Source organism: Typopeltis vanoorti, chromosome 7 (assembly GCF_054136105.1).
Source record: "Typopeltis vanoorti isolate ZY-2024b chromosome 7, IOZ_Tvanoo_1.0, whole genome shotgun sequence".
Taxonomy (NCBI): domain Eukaryota; kingdom Metazoa; phylum Arthropoda; class Arachnida; order Uropygi; family Thelyphonidae; genus Typopeltis; species Typopeltis vanoorti.
In genome coordinates, this window is record NC_143555.1 from 81618748 (window position 1) to 81631987 (window position 13240).

The 13240-nt window shown below is 38.9% G+C and overlaps 1 protein-coding gene across 2 annotated transcripts in view; it reads right to left on the reverse strand.

The window, feature by feature from the left end:
* Positions 1–13240, reverse strand: part of LOC150104812 (uncharacterized) — a 449875-nt gene that overhangs the window by 10035 nt on the left and 426600 nt on the right. The gene's annotated exons all lie outside the window — the stretch shown is intronic.

Here is a 13240-nt window from a genome sequence, read left to right on the forward strand (position 1 = left end):
TTGTAGTATAATCTTGTCCCATTAAGCTGTCTTAAACTTAATAAGTCGCCAAAGAAGTTAAGAGAACGAGTGCAAAGGTCGAGTTACATACACATGTATTGGCCTTAATGCCGCCAGCTACAACGTACGAGGAATATGATGCAAGTGGGATTCCTGGAATACAGCACCTAACGGCAGCTAGGACTTGGAGGATCACCTTAGGGGCATGAAGACGAAGGGTCGTATGGGAAAGAAGGGACGAAATATAAGCGAATGCGTGCAATAATGCAGGGCTTTTTTCTGATTGTTCCCGGTTTCACGTTGAGGATTTCTGACTAGCGGACAGAGTAGGGACGAGCGAGAGGGATGTCCCACTCAAGTAGGAGCAGAGAATACGCTGCATCGAGGCAGTGAGAAGTTCGAGTCCGGGAAGAATGTAAAACGGATGGCGTAGTCCTAAGCCTATTGCGGAAGCAACCGATCAAAGGAGGACCCGAAAACATGTGGCCGTTAACAGACCTTCGGAAGAAAAAGATTGGGTAACGTAAAGACCTTTACTGTATGTTTGAATGAGACAGAATTTAGTGTTAGAGCATATTAAGTGGACAATTCATAGTGGACTATAATAAAGATTTGTAATTTGAGATAGAGTAATTCTGATAAACAAAGAAATGTCAAGAGTGAAACTTTGCTGAATGTGACTGAGAATATGTGTGAACTTAGAATTTTGTAGATGATTTTTACCAGAATAGTAACGGGTTGTGAAATGTATTTTAATGTAGCATGAAATAAGAGTTTGATTTAGGGTAACATAATTAGCTAGTTTTAATGTTTCGTAGATTGTGTGAGATTACCCAGTTAATCTATGAGTGTTCTGTAAAATTAGTATTGAGTAACTAACTTTGCAAGAGATTTCGAAAAGCTTAGTATCATATTCCAATTATAGCTGTAAAGTGTAATTTGTTCCAATAAACATGTTTTGTTATATGTACTTGATTCGAGAATTCAAATTACCACTTGCAAAAACTAAGAACTAAAGCGGGAAGGAATTTAATGAGAGTGTTAGAGTAGAATAGATTATTGGCCACGACTGAAATTAGAACCAGTATCTATTTAGCGTACATTGGAATGAATGCCAATTAACCTAGGAATATTCCCTGAATTTTGAATAAGCTCATATTATAGGATTCTGGCTGGCGCAGCAATAAAAAATAAATTTGCCAGTATCTGAAAAGGAAGCATTCTTAGGTGGAGTTAAAGTAAGGCATTCTTAGGGAAGTATATTAGTATATCATATATCATTAACGAAAGTATAAAGTAAAAAGAAGATATAACAATAGCGCAGTGAGTAGGATTTTAGACGAGTAAGGTTTGAGTAAGCAAGAAGATAAATAAGTACAAGTGAATAAGATAGTAAATAAACAAATGAGTATTAAAATAAAATAAATATAAAGAAAACAACTTATAGCACCACTAAAGAATTAAGTTTAAAGAAATTAGCAGAAGGATTGGACTTGGCAAGAAAGTTAGGAATTATTTTACAGATAATGATCCCTCAATGGAGAGCTCCAGAAAATTCACGAGACAATTGGATATTTGTTTAGCTCCATATTATGAACTTAATAAAAAAATTGCAGCATAGTAGTAAGCAAGGTCTTATTACTGAATTTTTGATAACTAAACGAAAACTAAAACTATACCAAACCAGCCGAAGTATGCAATGAGAATTATACAAATGATGTCCAAGAGATTTCAAGTGATGATGACGTCCAGTCACTCGTAAATAAAGAACATGTATGAAATGTTAGTTTTGAAGACAATGATGACAATTAAAATATGCACTTTATTTTATTTTGCCTAAAACATTTATGCATTATGTGCAATGAAGTTTACATACAATCTGTAATTTTTATAGTTTTATACTACGTATTTGTTTCATAGTTTATGTTTTCTTAACTTACATGAATTACCTGAATTAAATAAAAATATATTTTTGTTGGATATGTTATTATTGAATTAAATAAAAATATATTTTTGTTGGATATGTCAACATATATTTTATTTTGCCTAAAACATTTATGCATTATGTGCAATGAAGTTTACGTACAATCTGTAATTTTTATAATTTTATACTACGTATTTGTTTCATAGTTTATGTTTTCTTAACTTACATGAATTACCTGAATTAAATAAAAATATTTTTTTGTTGGATATGTCATTGTTATTTATATAATTAAAAAAAAAAATTCGGAACATAACCGAACTTTTTTTATGTGATCCGAGTCTCGCATAATGTGGCATTTCTGTGGAACCTAACATCTGTGTTATAGGATTACCTGTAATTCTGTTGGTATCTGGTGATTTTCTATTTTATCTTCGCCTGCAATAAATCCACTAACACCTTTTATTCCCCTATAGGGAGTAGGAATGGCTGTTTTAGCTCGTTCTAATATGAGGACAGTTCACAATCTCCACTGGAGCCAATCAGAGATAAGCTGGCCCAAGACTATCACTAATTATAAACGGCATCCAACAAAGAAAGGCAGTTGACAAGTGTTGCCATCTCGTGGTCACAATAAATCTAGACTTATGTTAATTCCATTTTCAGTGTATTTCTTCTTTCCTAAATATGGGAAGACTAAACTTGTTTTTAATGATATACCATTCTTCTTTTGAAATTCTTGACATTTCTACTATATCTTTCTGTGTTTTATTCAAATGTTTTATTAATTTATAAGCTATGTTTTGATGTCCATATAGATATTTTCAATATCACTAATGAATCTGTCCCCAGAATATCAGCGAGCTTTCTGCAACATTTTTTTTTTTTTTTTTAGTTCTGTTATTTGTAAGTTTAGCTTGTATGTTTTTCTTCTCTGACTGCTACTATTTCAGCATTCCAAATTTTCAGTCTCCTGTTTTCTTTTATTCTTTGTCCCTGCTTCAAGATTATGCTCTGTTTGTTTTGTTAATATGCTATATTCCTCCATGACTCATTTATGTCAGAAGAAATGAGGAATTTGGGATATAGTACTATATCCCATATTATCTTCTAGAAGTGGACAGATTTCGCAGCTTCTATTTTCTTTTTACTACATTCTTGTGTTTTTACTTTAACTGTATTGACGTTTTCAGATTAACAAAGCATGGTCCAAACTCATGACTACCTCAATAAACTTATATCTCATACCCATGAAGAAAACTTTTGTGTTAACAATTATATAACCTCCATGAGTTATGATTAATTTCTGATTTTTTATTATTGATCAAAATTTTCTGGAATTGTATATTTATATATATACATATATACATATATGTCTGCATGGTTAGCCTAGTGGATATGTGCTTCGCAACCATATGCCTGGGGAAGGAGTGTCCTAGGTTCGATTCCTGTCAATGACGTGAGGAGCTTAAGGATCTTCCTCAGCCATAGCCAAGTTAGCCGGTCCTGGGCGTGGACAGCAGGGTTTTTTCCACCAGTTTATCTGGGGTTTTTCATCCCGCAAGCAGGCAAACCGGCCCCGTGAACACACACACAGGATACAGCCATAGGATATAGTACGGCAAAGAAGGCAACCACCTTGCTCATAATCACCTCCCCAGTATGGTAACATATATAGCTATCCCCATCAGCGGTATGGCAGAAGGGAATAGAATATATATATAATCCTGTTATGTACCATCAAGGGGTGTACAGGATAATACCCTTAATCATGTGGTATTATCCTAGTTTAGGAATGCTGAAATAGCAGCAGCCAGAGAAGAAAAACATACAAGCTAAACTTACAAATGACAGAACTAAAAAAATGTTGCAGAAAGCTCACTGACATTCTGGGGACAGATTTAGCTACTTATCAGCAATTTTCCAAATTGATCTATTATTTGTCAGGACTCAAATATTTTTAGATCTTATATTTCATCTTCAAAGCAATTCTAATCACATCAACTCACCCTAAATGAGTTTTTGGTCTTCTCTGGATCTTTTTTTCTACCATCAAACACCTGTGTTATTATTCTTATCTCTTCCATTCTGTTCAAATCACTATACTGCCTTATATATTAGATCTGCTCAAACATTCCTGAATGCTAACAATGTCAAGTTCATTCCTAATATCTTCATTTCTCATGTAATTCTGCCACTGATCCCATCTGTTCATCTGAACTCTAGGGGATCCAGATAAATAGATCTGAAATTTATTTACCTGGATCCTCCACCATACCAGCTTTCTCTATTATTTATATCCTCTATTTCAATATTGTTATTTGTTATCTTCACTAGAAAAAAAAAAGATGGGCCTAAATAGTTTAAAGATTTTACTTGTTCTATAGATTTCTAAAGACAATACGTGATGTTTTCTATATTCCTGCCTGTTTGCATTTTTTTTTTTTTAATGTGTATATGTGAGTTTATCATAGATCTTAATGCCAAATTTGATAGATGGTTATTTAATTAGTGTCCTGAAGACTTATACTTGATTTATGTAAGGATATAACATCATCTGCATAAAGTAAAAAACTGAGTTGAATATTGCAAAATTCTGATATCAGGTTTACCCATATCCCTTCATATCCATCTATCAACCAACTTCTGCAAACTTACAAATCTCCAATCAATCATTATAGGTAGCATTATATAGACTGCTCACAATCTTGGTCACTGACTTCTGGATCTTCTCTACCACTTCCTTATTCCCAAGAAACTCAAGGTGACCAGACTTGTGTACAGTAAATCAAAGCCTTATAAAGAGGAATGAACTTCATCTCTGCTTGTTAGTGGTTTCTTAAATAACCAAGTAATTCCATGAACTACCTTGGCCACATCTGCAATATATCCTCTGAACTTCAACTCAAACACCCCCAAGATCATCAGCTTCATTAACTTGTTATATAGGCCATTTCCATCAGTGTAGTGCATAGCTCATAATCCTTTCCTTCCAAAATGCACATCTTTACCCTTTTCCACATTAAATTGGTATGCATTATCTTTTGCTCTAATTATCACAGCCTATTTAAATCATCCTACAAGCTCTCTACACATCACCTTCATTAATTAATACACTTCCCAATTTTGCATAATCATAAGGACTAAATATTTCCTATTATCATTTATATACAAATTAAACAGTAGCAGTCCAAGCTCATTTTGGTAGACCACTAGTCACATGCTTTCTCCTAGATTCCATTCCTCCTTAAACTTTGTTTATTATCTATCTACCAGCTTCCTTCATAACAACACAGCCAGCTTCATACCCATCCCTCAGCCTTTCCAACTGATGTAACAAAGTTCCATGTGGTATCCTGATCGATGCCCTTGAAAAATCACACAGTATCATCATTGTAGCCATTCCCATTATCCAACTCGAATATCACTCTATTATAAGAAAGGAGCAACTCACCAAGGTACGACCAATTCTTCACAAAGTCACGCTATCCTCACATTGTCATAATGTTATCCATCCATTCCTGAATTCTGTCACTGATGAATTTTTCCAATAGCTCAACCACCACTCCTGAGATACTGAATAGTCTATAATTTGCTACCTGCCTAGGAGTCTCCCTTTAAACTTTCTCTCGGCTTTAAAATAGTCTAGTTGGAGGCAATGCTAACTACTTTATCAGCTCATGTATTACTTTTTATAATATATCAGCTGATATCCCATCTAACCTGAGGCTGTATTTGAATTGAGATTTTACAGTATCCTTAGTACTTCCAATTCACCAACCTCTATTTTCGCATCAGTTCGTGTCACATTTTTCACAGCAGTATCTTCATTCGGATGATCAACCTTCACAAACCTCCACTCAGTAATTCAACCGGTCACTTCCTAACGTCAGCACTTAGTTGTAAAATCGTGTATACGAGGAACTTTGTTCAAAAACCTTGTATACCGATTTTACTGGTAAACAAAATTTACTAAAAAGTTATTACTTGTGGGTTAATATTTTCATATTTTGTCGAATATTGTCACCTCAAAGGGTTTTGTAAAAGAACAGAAAAATAAGTGTAAGATTAATTGTGTCTTAAGAAACCTCTTAGTCACCAGTAATTCCAGATGGATTAAGGTATTAAATAATGACCTGGGGCAACTGCAAACCTTGAGGGGTCAATAGTGCACAGGTTTCTCCCTATCTAATTGCACCGATCAACAAGGGTGATGGGTGCAAACCACCAAAGTACCCGGGGGACGATGACGTAAGTAAAAATGGAGGTCATTGGGAGGAGTTCGCTATGTCGAAATGGGGTCGGAGGAATTCTCATAGCATAGATAAGATAATTGATCTCGAAGGTAAGATAAGGTAAGGTAAAGTAAAGTAAGGTAATGTAAAGGTAAAAATTGAGACAGGTGATCACAGAGTATAGTGATTCTGAAGATTGTACAGCAAACTACAGACTAGGCTTAATCATCATGAACAGTCCGTACGATGAACTAGACTTTAAGCAGCTGCTTGCAATTTTCTGACAGACATGTAGGAAACCTGCTACATACAAAATGGCTGGGCAAAGTAGAGATCCATCAGATCACGGAAGTCGAATCTGAGGACTATCAACCTTCAGAACCTCTCCCTAGCAGCACTTCTCAAGATGACACAAGAAACAACAATCCAGACACAGATACCCCTGGAAGAACCGGACGACTACCAAATGGTGAGCAGAAAAAAGCGACGAAAAGAGACACCACCCGAAGAACTGGAACACCAAATGGACACAGCGGCACAAATCAAAGAACCAAAGAACTTAAGAGCCAAAAAACAATGGTCGACAATCTCGAAGACCATGAGAAACTCCGAGATTAAATTCAAAACAGCCAAAAAGCCCGTATCCAGCCTGAAAGGACATCAGACTACTGTCGGCTAACAAAGTTAATGGACGAGCTAAAGACCCCATACCACACTTTCGAACTGAAAAGTGAAAAAAGCCCTAAAAGTTGTCATCAAAGTACTGGTAGAAGAAATAGCCATCGACATTAGATCTCAAGGACTGGAGCCCAGAAAAATATCAAGAATGTACCGGGCAGACAAACGTCCCATGCCGCTGGTTCTCGTGGAAATTAGTAAGGAGCAAAGAGAGATTTACGATCTCAAAACAGTTTGCAATCTCAGGATTAAAACAGAACAACTCAGAAAGAAAGCAACAAAGGACAATGCCATCACTGCCAGAGATATGGGCACGCACAGAAACTGTGCAGAGCAGAGTACAAATGTGTGAAGTGCGGGGACAGTCACCCTACTCACACATGCTCCGAACCATGCACAACACCAACCACATGTGCAAACTGCGGCAGCCCACACCCAGCCAACTATAGAGGCTGCACTCTCCACCCAGATAACCTGGCAAGAAACAGAAAAGCAGGCACTTCATCAGCTCAGAAATGTGCAGCACCCCTTGAAGAAGGAATCCATCAGTGAACATCACACAGCTCATATGCTGCAGCAGTCACCTCAAAGACTAAATCAGCAGAACCTATGCCCAACAATCAAAACACAGCTGCTATCCTAGCCCACCCTAGGGAGAGATACTAACGGCTTTCAGCAAGACCAACCCCCGATCAGAGTGATACAAACAAGTTCTTAAAAAACACACAAGTCATCTTCACAATGATAAGCAATAAGTAATACGACTGGTTCGAACAACTTCATACAGATCGCATTTTCCAATGGCAACGCACCTTCGGCCCTGCGACAACCCCAAACTAAGGAACTACGCACTACTTAGGAATGACAGACTCGATGCCAGAGGAGGTGGAATGGCTATCTTTGTCAAAAAAGACATAAGATACAACGAGATCAAGAAGACAACGACTACAAACCTGGAAGAAACTGGAATTGAGATACACACCAACAACGCAGGTAACCTAAAGCTATATTCAGTCTACAACCCTCCAGGCAAACCACTACTAGCCTCGGATCTTTCCCAGCTCCTCGACACAAATGAAGCAACAATTGTGGTGAGTTAAATGCAAAACATCCCGCATGGAACAGTAGGAACTCCAACAACAACGAGAAGAGCCTACAAACATTCGCTATGACAAGAAACATCATCATCATAGCAGGTCTCGCCGAACCAACACACTACGGACCGCTGGGAAGACCTGATGTGCTGGATATAGCCATTTTCAGGAACACCTCGCACCAACCACAATCCGGTACTACTAAGCGTAGGCGGGGAAACAGAAATCATCCCCAGGCAGTCCTCCACAAATTTCAAAAAGCTGAACGCTACTCTCCGCAACCTCACAGGACCCGTTCTAACCATCTCCTCGCCTAAAGAAATAGATACAGAAATAAGAAATAGATCCAGCGATCAGAAAACTGGAAAGCACAAACCGCTCCAGCTCAAGTCAACCTGCTCCCAGAAGAGATTCTAAAGCTCATCTGCAGCAAAAACAGGATCAGACACCATTACCATACAACACTATCCTCCCCAGGATAGACAAGAGCTAAACAGGGCAACAAACCTAGTCCGATATGCGATCAAAGATCACAAGAACCAGCTGTGGGAGAAGAAGCTAAGCTCCTTAAACACCGAAGACAACTCATTGTGGAAAATGACTAAAGCCCTTTGCAGCGACCACCCCAACATTCAACCAATCCACGGAGAAAGGGGCATAGCCTACCGAGACGAGAAAGCAGAAGCCTTTGCAGACGCCCTGGAACTGCAATTCAGCCCAAACTATGTGCATGCGGACTTGCACTTATGAAAAAATACACAGGCATGTCTGCTGTACACTCCATCAAACCAGCAGCTAAGAAAACACAAGCTATGCTACACCAAAGAAAGTACACCAAATCATCAAGAGCCTCAACAACAGAAAGGGCCCAGGTCCTGACGAGATTTCAAACCAAACCATAAAAGCACGCCCCCCATAAAACAGTTATGTATCTAGTGGCGATCATCAACGCGATGCTAAGACTCAACTACTTCCCTACTCGCTGGAAGCAGGCAGATTTAATCCTCATCCACAAACCATGAAAAGCACCTCAATTTCCCCAGAATTACAGACCTATCAGCCTCCTATCAAATCTGGGAAAAATCATGGAAAAGATAATTCTGAACCACCTACAAAACAAAATGGAGAAGATCGACCCAATCACAAAAGAATAATTCGGATTTCGCAAAGGCCACTGCACAACCCAACAGGTCCACAGACTTATAGAATTCATAACTACTGAATACAACCGGAAACAACACACAGGTGCAATCTTCCTGGATGTGGTGAAAGCCTTTGCACAAAGGCCTCATCCACAAACTCTTCTTTTACTATGCCTTATCCCATGTTAAACGGGGCCAGTGCACTGATCTTTAACCTTTCTCTTCCAAGTTCTCCAGTCCAGGACGTCCTTTGCACTCCATCCTTTCTCCCTAAGATCCTCTGTCACCTTATCCCTCCATGAGCTTGGGCCTGCCTCTTTTCCTCCTTACCTCCAACTCCATATACTCCACTCGTTTACCAACATACTCCTCACCCTTCCTCTCTACATGTCCGAACCACCTCAGCCTACTTTCTTGTATCTTCTTGCCAATTGGTCCCACCTTAACCATCCCTCTGATGTAGTCATTCCTTATACTGTCATTCTTTGTCACATCACTCATCCATTTCAACATCTGCATCTCTGCTACTTCCATCTTCCTCTCCTGTGCCTTTGTTATAGACCACGTCTCCACACTATGATGCATCGCCGGCCTAACCACCATCTTATACAGCTTTCCTTTCCTCTTACAACTCGCTCTCTTGTCGCACAGGACCCCGCTCATCTTCCTCCAGTTCATCCAGCCGCATGTTATTCGGTGCTGTATTTCCTCATCCAGGTCACCATTCCTCTTGACGACCGACCAAGGTACTTGAATTTCTTCCCTGAAATTAGCCTTTCACCCTGAAGTCGTATGATCATATCCTCGTGACTCCCCGTTGACATATATTCAGTCTTCTCTCGGGATGATTTGTATAGAACAATGTCATCGGCAAACAGCATGCTCCATGGTGCCTCCTTCTTGACATCCTCCGCTAGTACATCCATGACCAGGTCAAAGAGGTAGGGGACTCAGAGCTGACCCTTGGTGTAGCCCTATGACAATGGGGGGAACCCTTCTGTCATGCCGACACTAGACCAGACCTGAGTTTCTGTTCCCTCATACATCTCCTTCACCAACCTCATGTATTTCTCTGACACCCCCCCCCCCCTTCTTCCTCATACACCTCCATACCTCCTGCCTGGCCATTCTGTCGTATGCCTTTTCCAGGTCTATAAACACCATGTGCAGCTCCACTTGCATCTCTCTATATTTTTCCATCAATCGCCTTAGCGCAAATATCGCATCCGTTGTCCCTCACCCACAAACTAATAGCTGCAAAATAACCACTAAACCTCGCCAAAATCATAGAATCCTATCTGAAAGACCGAAAATTTCAAGTTAAACTATGTGGCCTCAGATCCTCCATGCGAAGCATCACAGCAGGTGTCCTGCAAGGCTCTCTCCTATCGCCACTACTCTTCAACATTTTCATCTCAGACGTACCAAGCACAGCATCAACCACCATAGCTTTCTATGCAGATGACATGGCAATACTGACCGGATCACTCAGGCCACACAATGACTACAAGATGCAGCAACAAATCTTGAAGAATGGTTTCAGAAATGGAGGATAGATGTCAATGCCGACAACAATATGGCCATACTCTTTACAAGAAGGAAAACAACCCACCACGGGGCAGTCACGATGTTTGACACTGATATCCCATGGGAAAAAGAAGTAAATACCTGGGAATCAAACTGGATAACCGACTCAGCTTCAACCCCCACATCTCACATGCCTGCAACAAAGCCAACTCAGCAATAGCTGAACTCTACACTCTACTCAACCGAAGAAGCAAAGTCAGTACAGAAAACAAACTAACAATATACAAAACAATCATCAGGCCCATACTAACGTACGGATTACCGGCATGGAGCCACACTCCCCCCCAGCAACATCAAAAGACTACAGGCACTACAAAATAAATGCCTCTGAATGATCTTCGACGCCCCGTGGTTTGTTAGGAATGCTCTCCTCCACCAAGACGGAAACATGCCAGACATACCTTCGTATCTCAACCAGACTGCTGCCAAGTACTTTGCCGAGGCATCACTCCATCCCAACCAACTCATTCGCGATTCATCAAATTATGATGAAAACGACAGATGGAGACACAAACGCCCAAAGGCAGCTCTGATCATCGCTTCAAAAGATTCTACACAGCCCTAATTCGGGCGAACCAGGTGCTCAAAAATTTCTCATTATTAATAATCACAATCTAGTGATGAAGGGATAAAAATCCAAGGGATTGACGTCCATCTCACCATTAAAGTTAACAGAAACGGGGTCTTGTCTTGCCTTTTGCTTGGAGTACAAGTTTGAGTTGATCTGGTCCCGGGTCAGCGAGGAGTTTTGAGGTCACGTAGGGTTCCCGACCTGAAGTTACGATGTATGCCCCAGCAGCGGAGTTTTGCTAACATCATGGGAAATAATTTGTAATCGCCATCGGAGACCTGCGTTCTAGATAGTAAATGCCGAAAAAGCGACGTGACAAAAATAAATGGTTTTAGAAGAAATTAGATGCCGAGTTTTGATGCCACCAAGATCCAAATATTCACCAATATTAAGAGGAGATCTTACGAAATCCCGGAGATGATATCTAAGTGCAGTACTAAAATCAGACAGTAATAGAAGGAAGTAATTTCAGGGATCATTCATAAAAGGTCAGACATCTGTTCAAAGTAAGATTTTTCCTTTGTTTAGCTAGAAATAAGAAGATTGTGACAGTGATTTAATTAAGGGACTTGTTTTATAGTGATACTTGAGGACTTTAGCCTTATGCTGATAGTTAAAATATTTTGTTATATGTGAGAGAAGGTCTGGCTAAAATTTAAAGTGAGACGTGTATTTTATATTATAGCTATTGCTTAAGCCTGCTGAATGTTATGTAAGTTTGATCTGAGTATAATCATGATTAATGAGAGAAAATTATAGACACGTGGTCTTACTGGAATTGAATATGATGAGGAACTAAATTGTAAACATAGTCATTAGTTGTAATTTGAAGCACAGAAGCTAATTTACTTAGAACTTAAAATTGACCCATTGTACATTTCATAGATGCTAAATAAGTTGTTTTCTTATTTAAATAACTTGCCTGATTTCTATTTCCAATGCACTACTCATTAATTCGAATCTGTGTGAGCCTCAAAAATAGATATTGTCACGAATGCATAACCGAAAATTTAAGTTCATAGATTTACTTAATTAAGAGAGAAAAGTTCCGTGTGGTTTACTGTGTGTTATTCTTTGGAGGGAGATTCACCCCCCCCCCCACATCCACGAATTTGGTGGTGCAGCTAGAAACTAAATAAATTTTCCAAATTCAGTTGAGAATAAACTCCAGCAGGTCAGACAAAGAGATTGGCTCCAGCCAGAGATGATTTCTTTGTTCTGTAAGTTTTGCACATGTGAGCTTTATTATTTGCAGTCATAGGTCAGATGTAAAGGTTAAGAAGAAAGGTTTAAATGAGATAACTATAGTTTTAACATAGTAAAGTTATCCCTCTATGGCCAGAATTCTTACTTTTATTTGTCAGATGGCAAAAGAACTCTTTGGGATTTTCTTTGATCTGCTTAGTTAATTTCTTCTCATGATCTTATTCAGCTTTCCTTACCTTGAGGATCACTTTTCTCCTTATATACCCTTATTCATCTCTATGTCGACATTCTCCATTCTTCTATCATGCTCCCCCACCCCACCCCTGCACAGCTGGCACTCACTCCAAAGCATTTCTATATATCTGATATTCCTTTCCTATTTTGATCTTCAACAAGGACCAGCTTTTTCTGGTCCTTTAAATCAGCTACTTTCATTTATGACAAAAAAAATTCCTCCACTTTTTCCTTGGAAGAACTTTCTGAGACCATATGTACAAATAAATTTCATTGTCTAATTCACATTTTAAAATCTGTCTTCATTACTCCACTCTTGAAACTGCCTGCAATTCAAGAAGAGTTTATTTTCATGTGTAGTGTTGAATGTTATAGTTATTTCTTTCCCTAACTACTGCTCAAACACCTTATAGTTACCATTAGAAGAATCTCATATGTTTTAATCTTCCTCATCTCAGTAACAACACCAGTTATGTTAACATGATGCTTCTCCGATTCTTAAGACAGTTCCACTTCCTTTCTGCTAATACTTCTATAATAGTACAATACTTCAATACTTACTGCCCAATCAC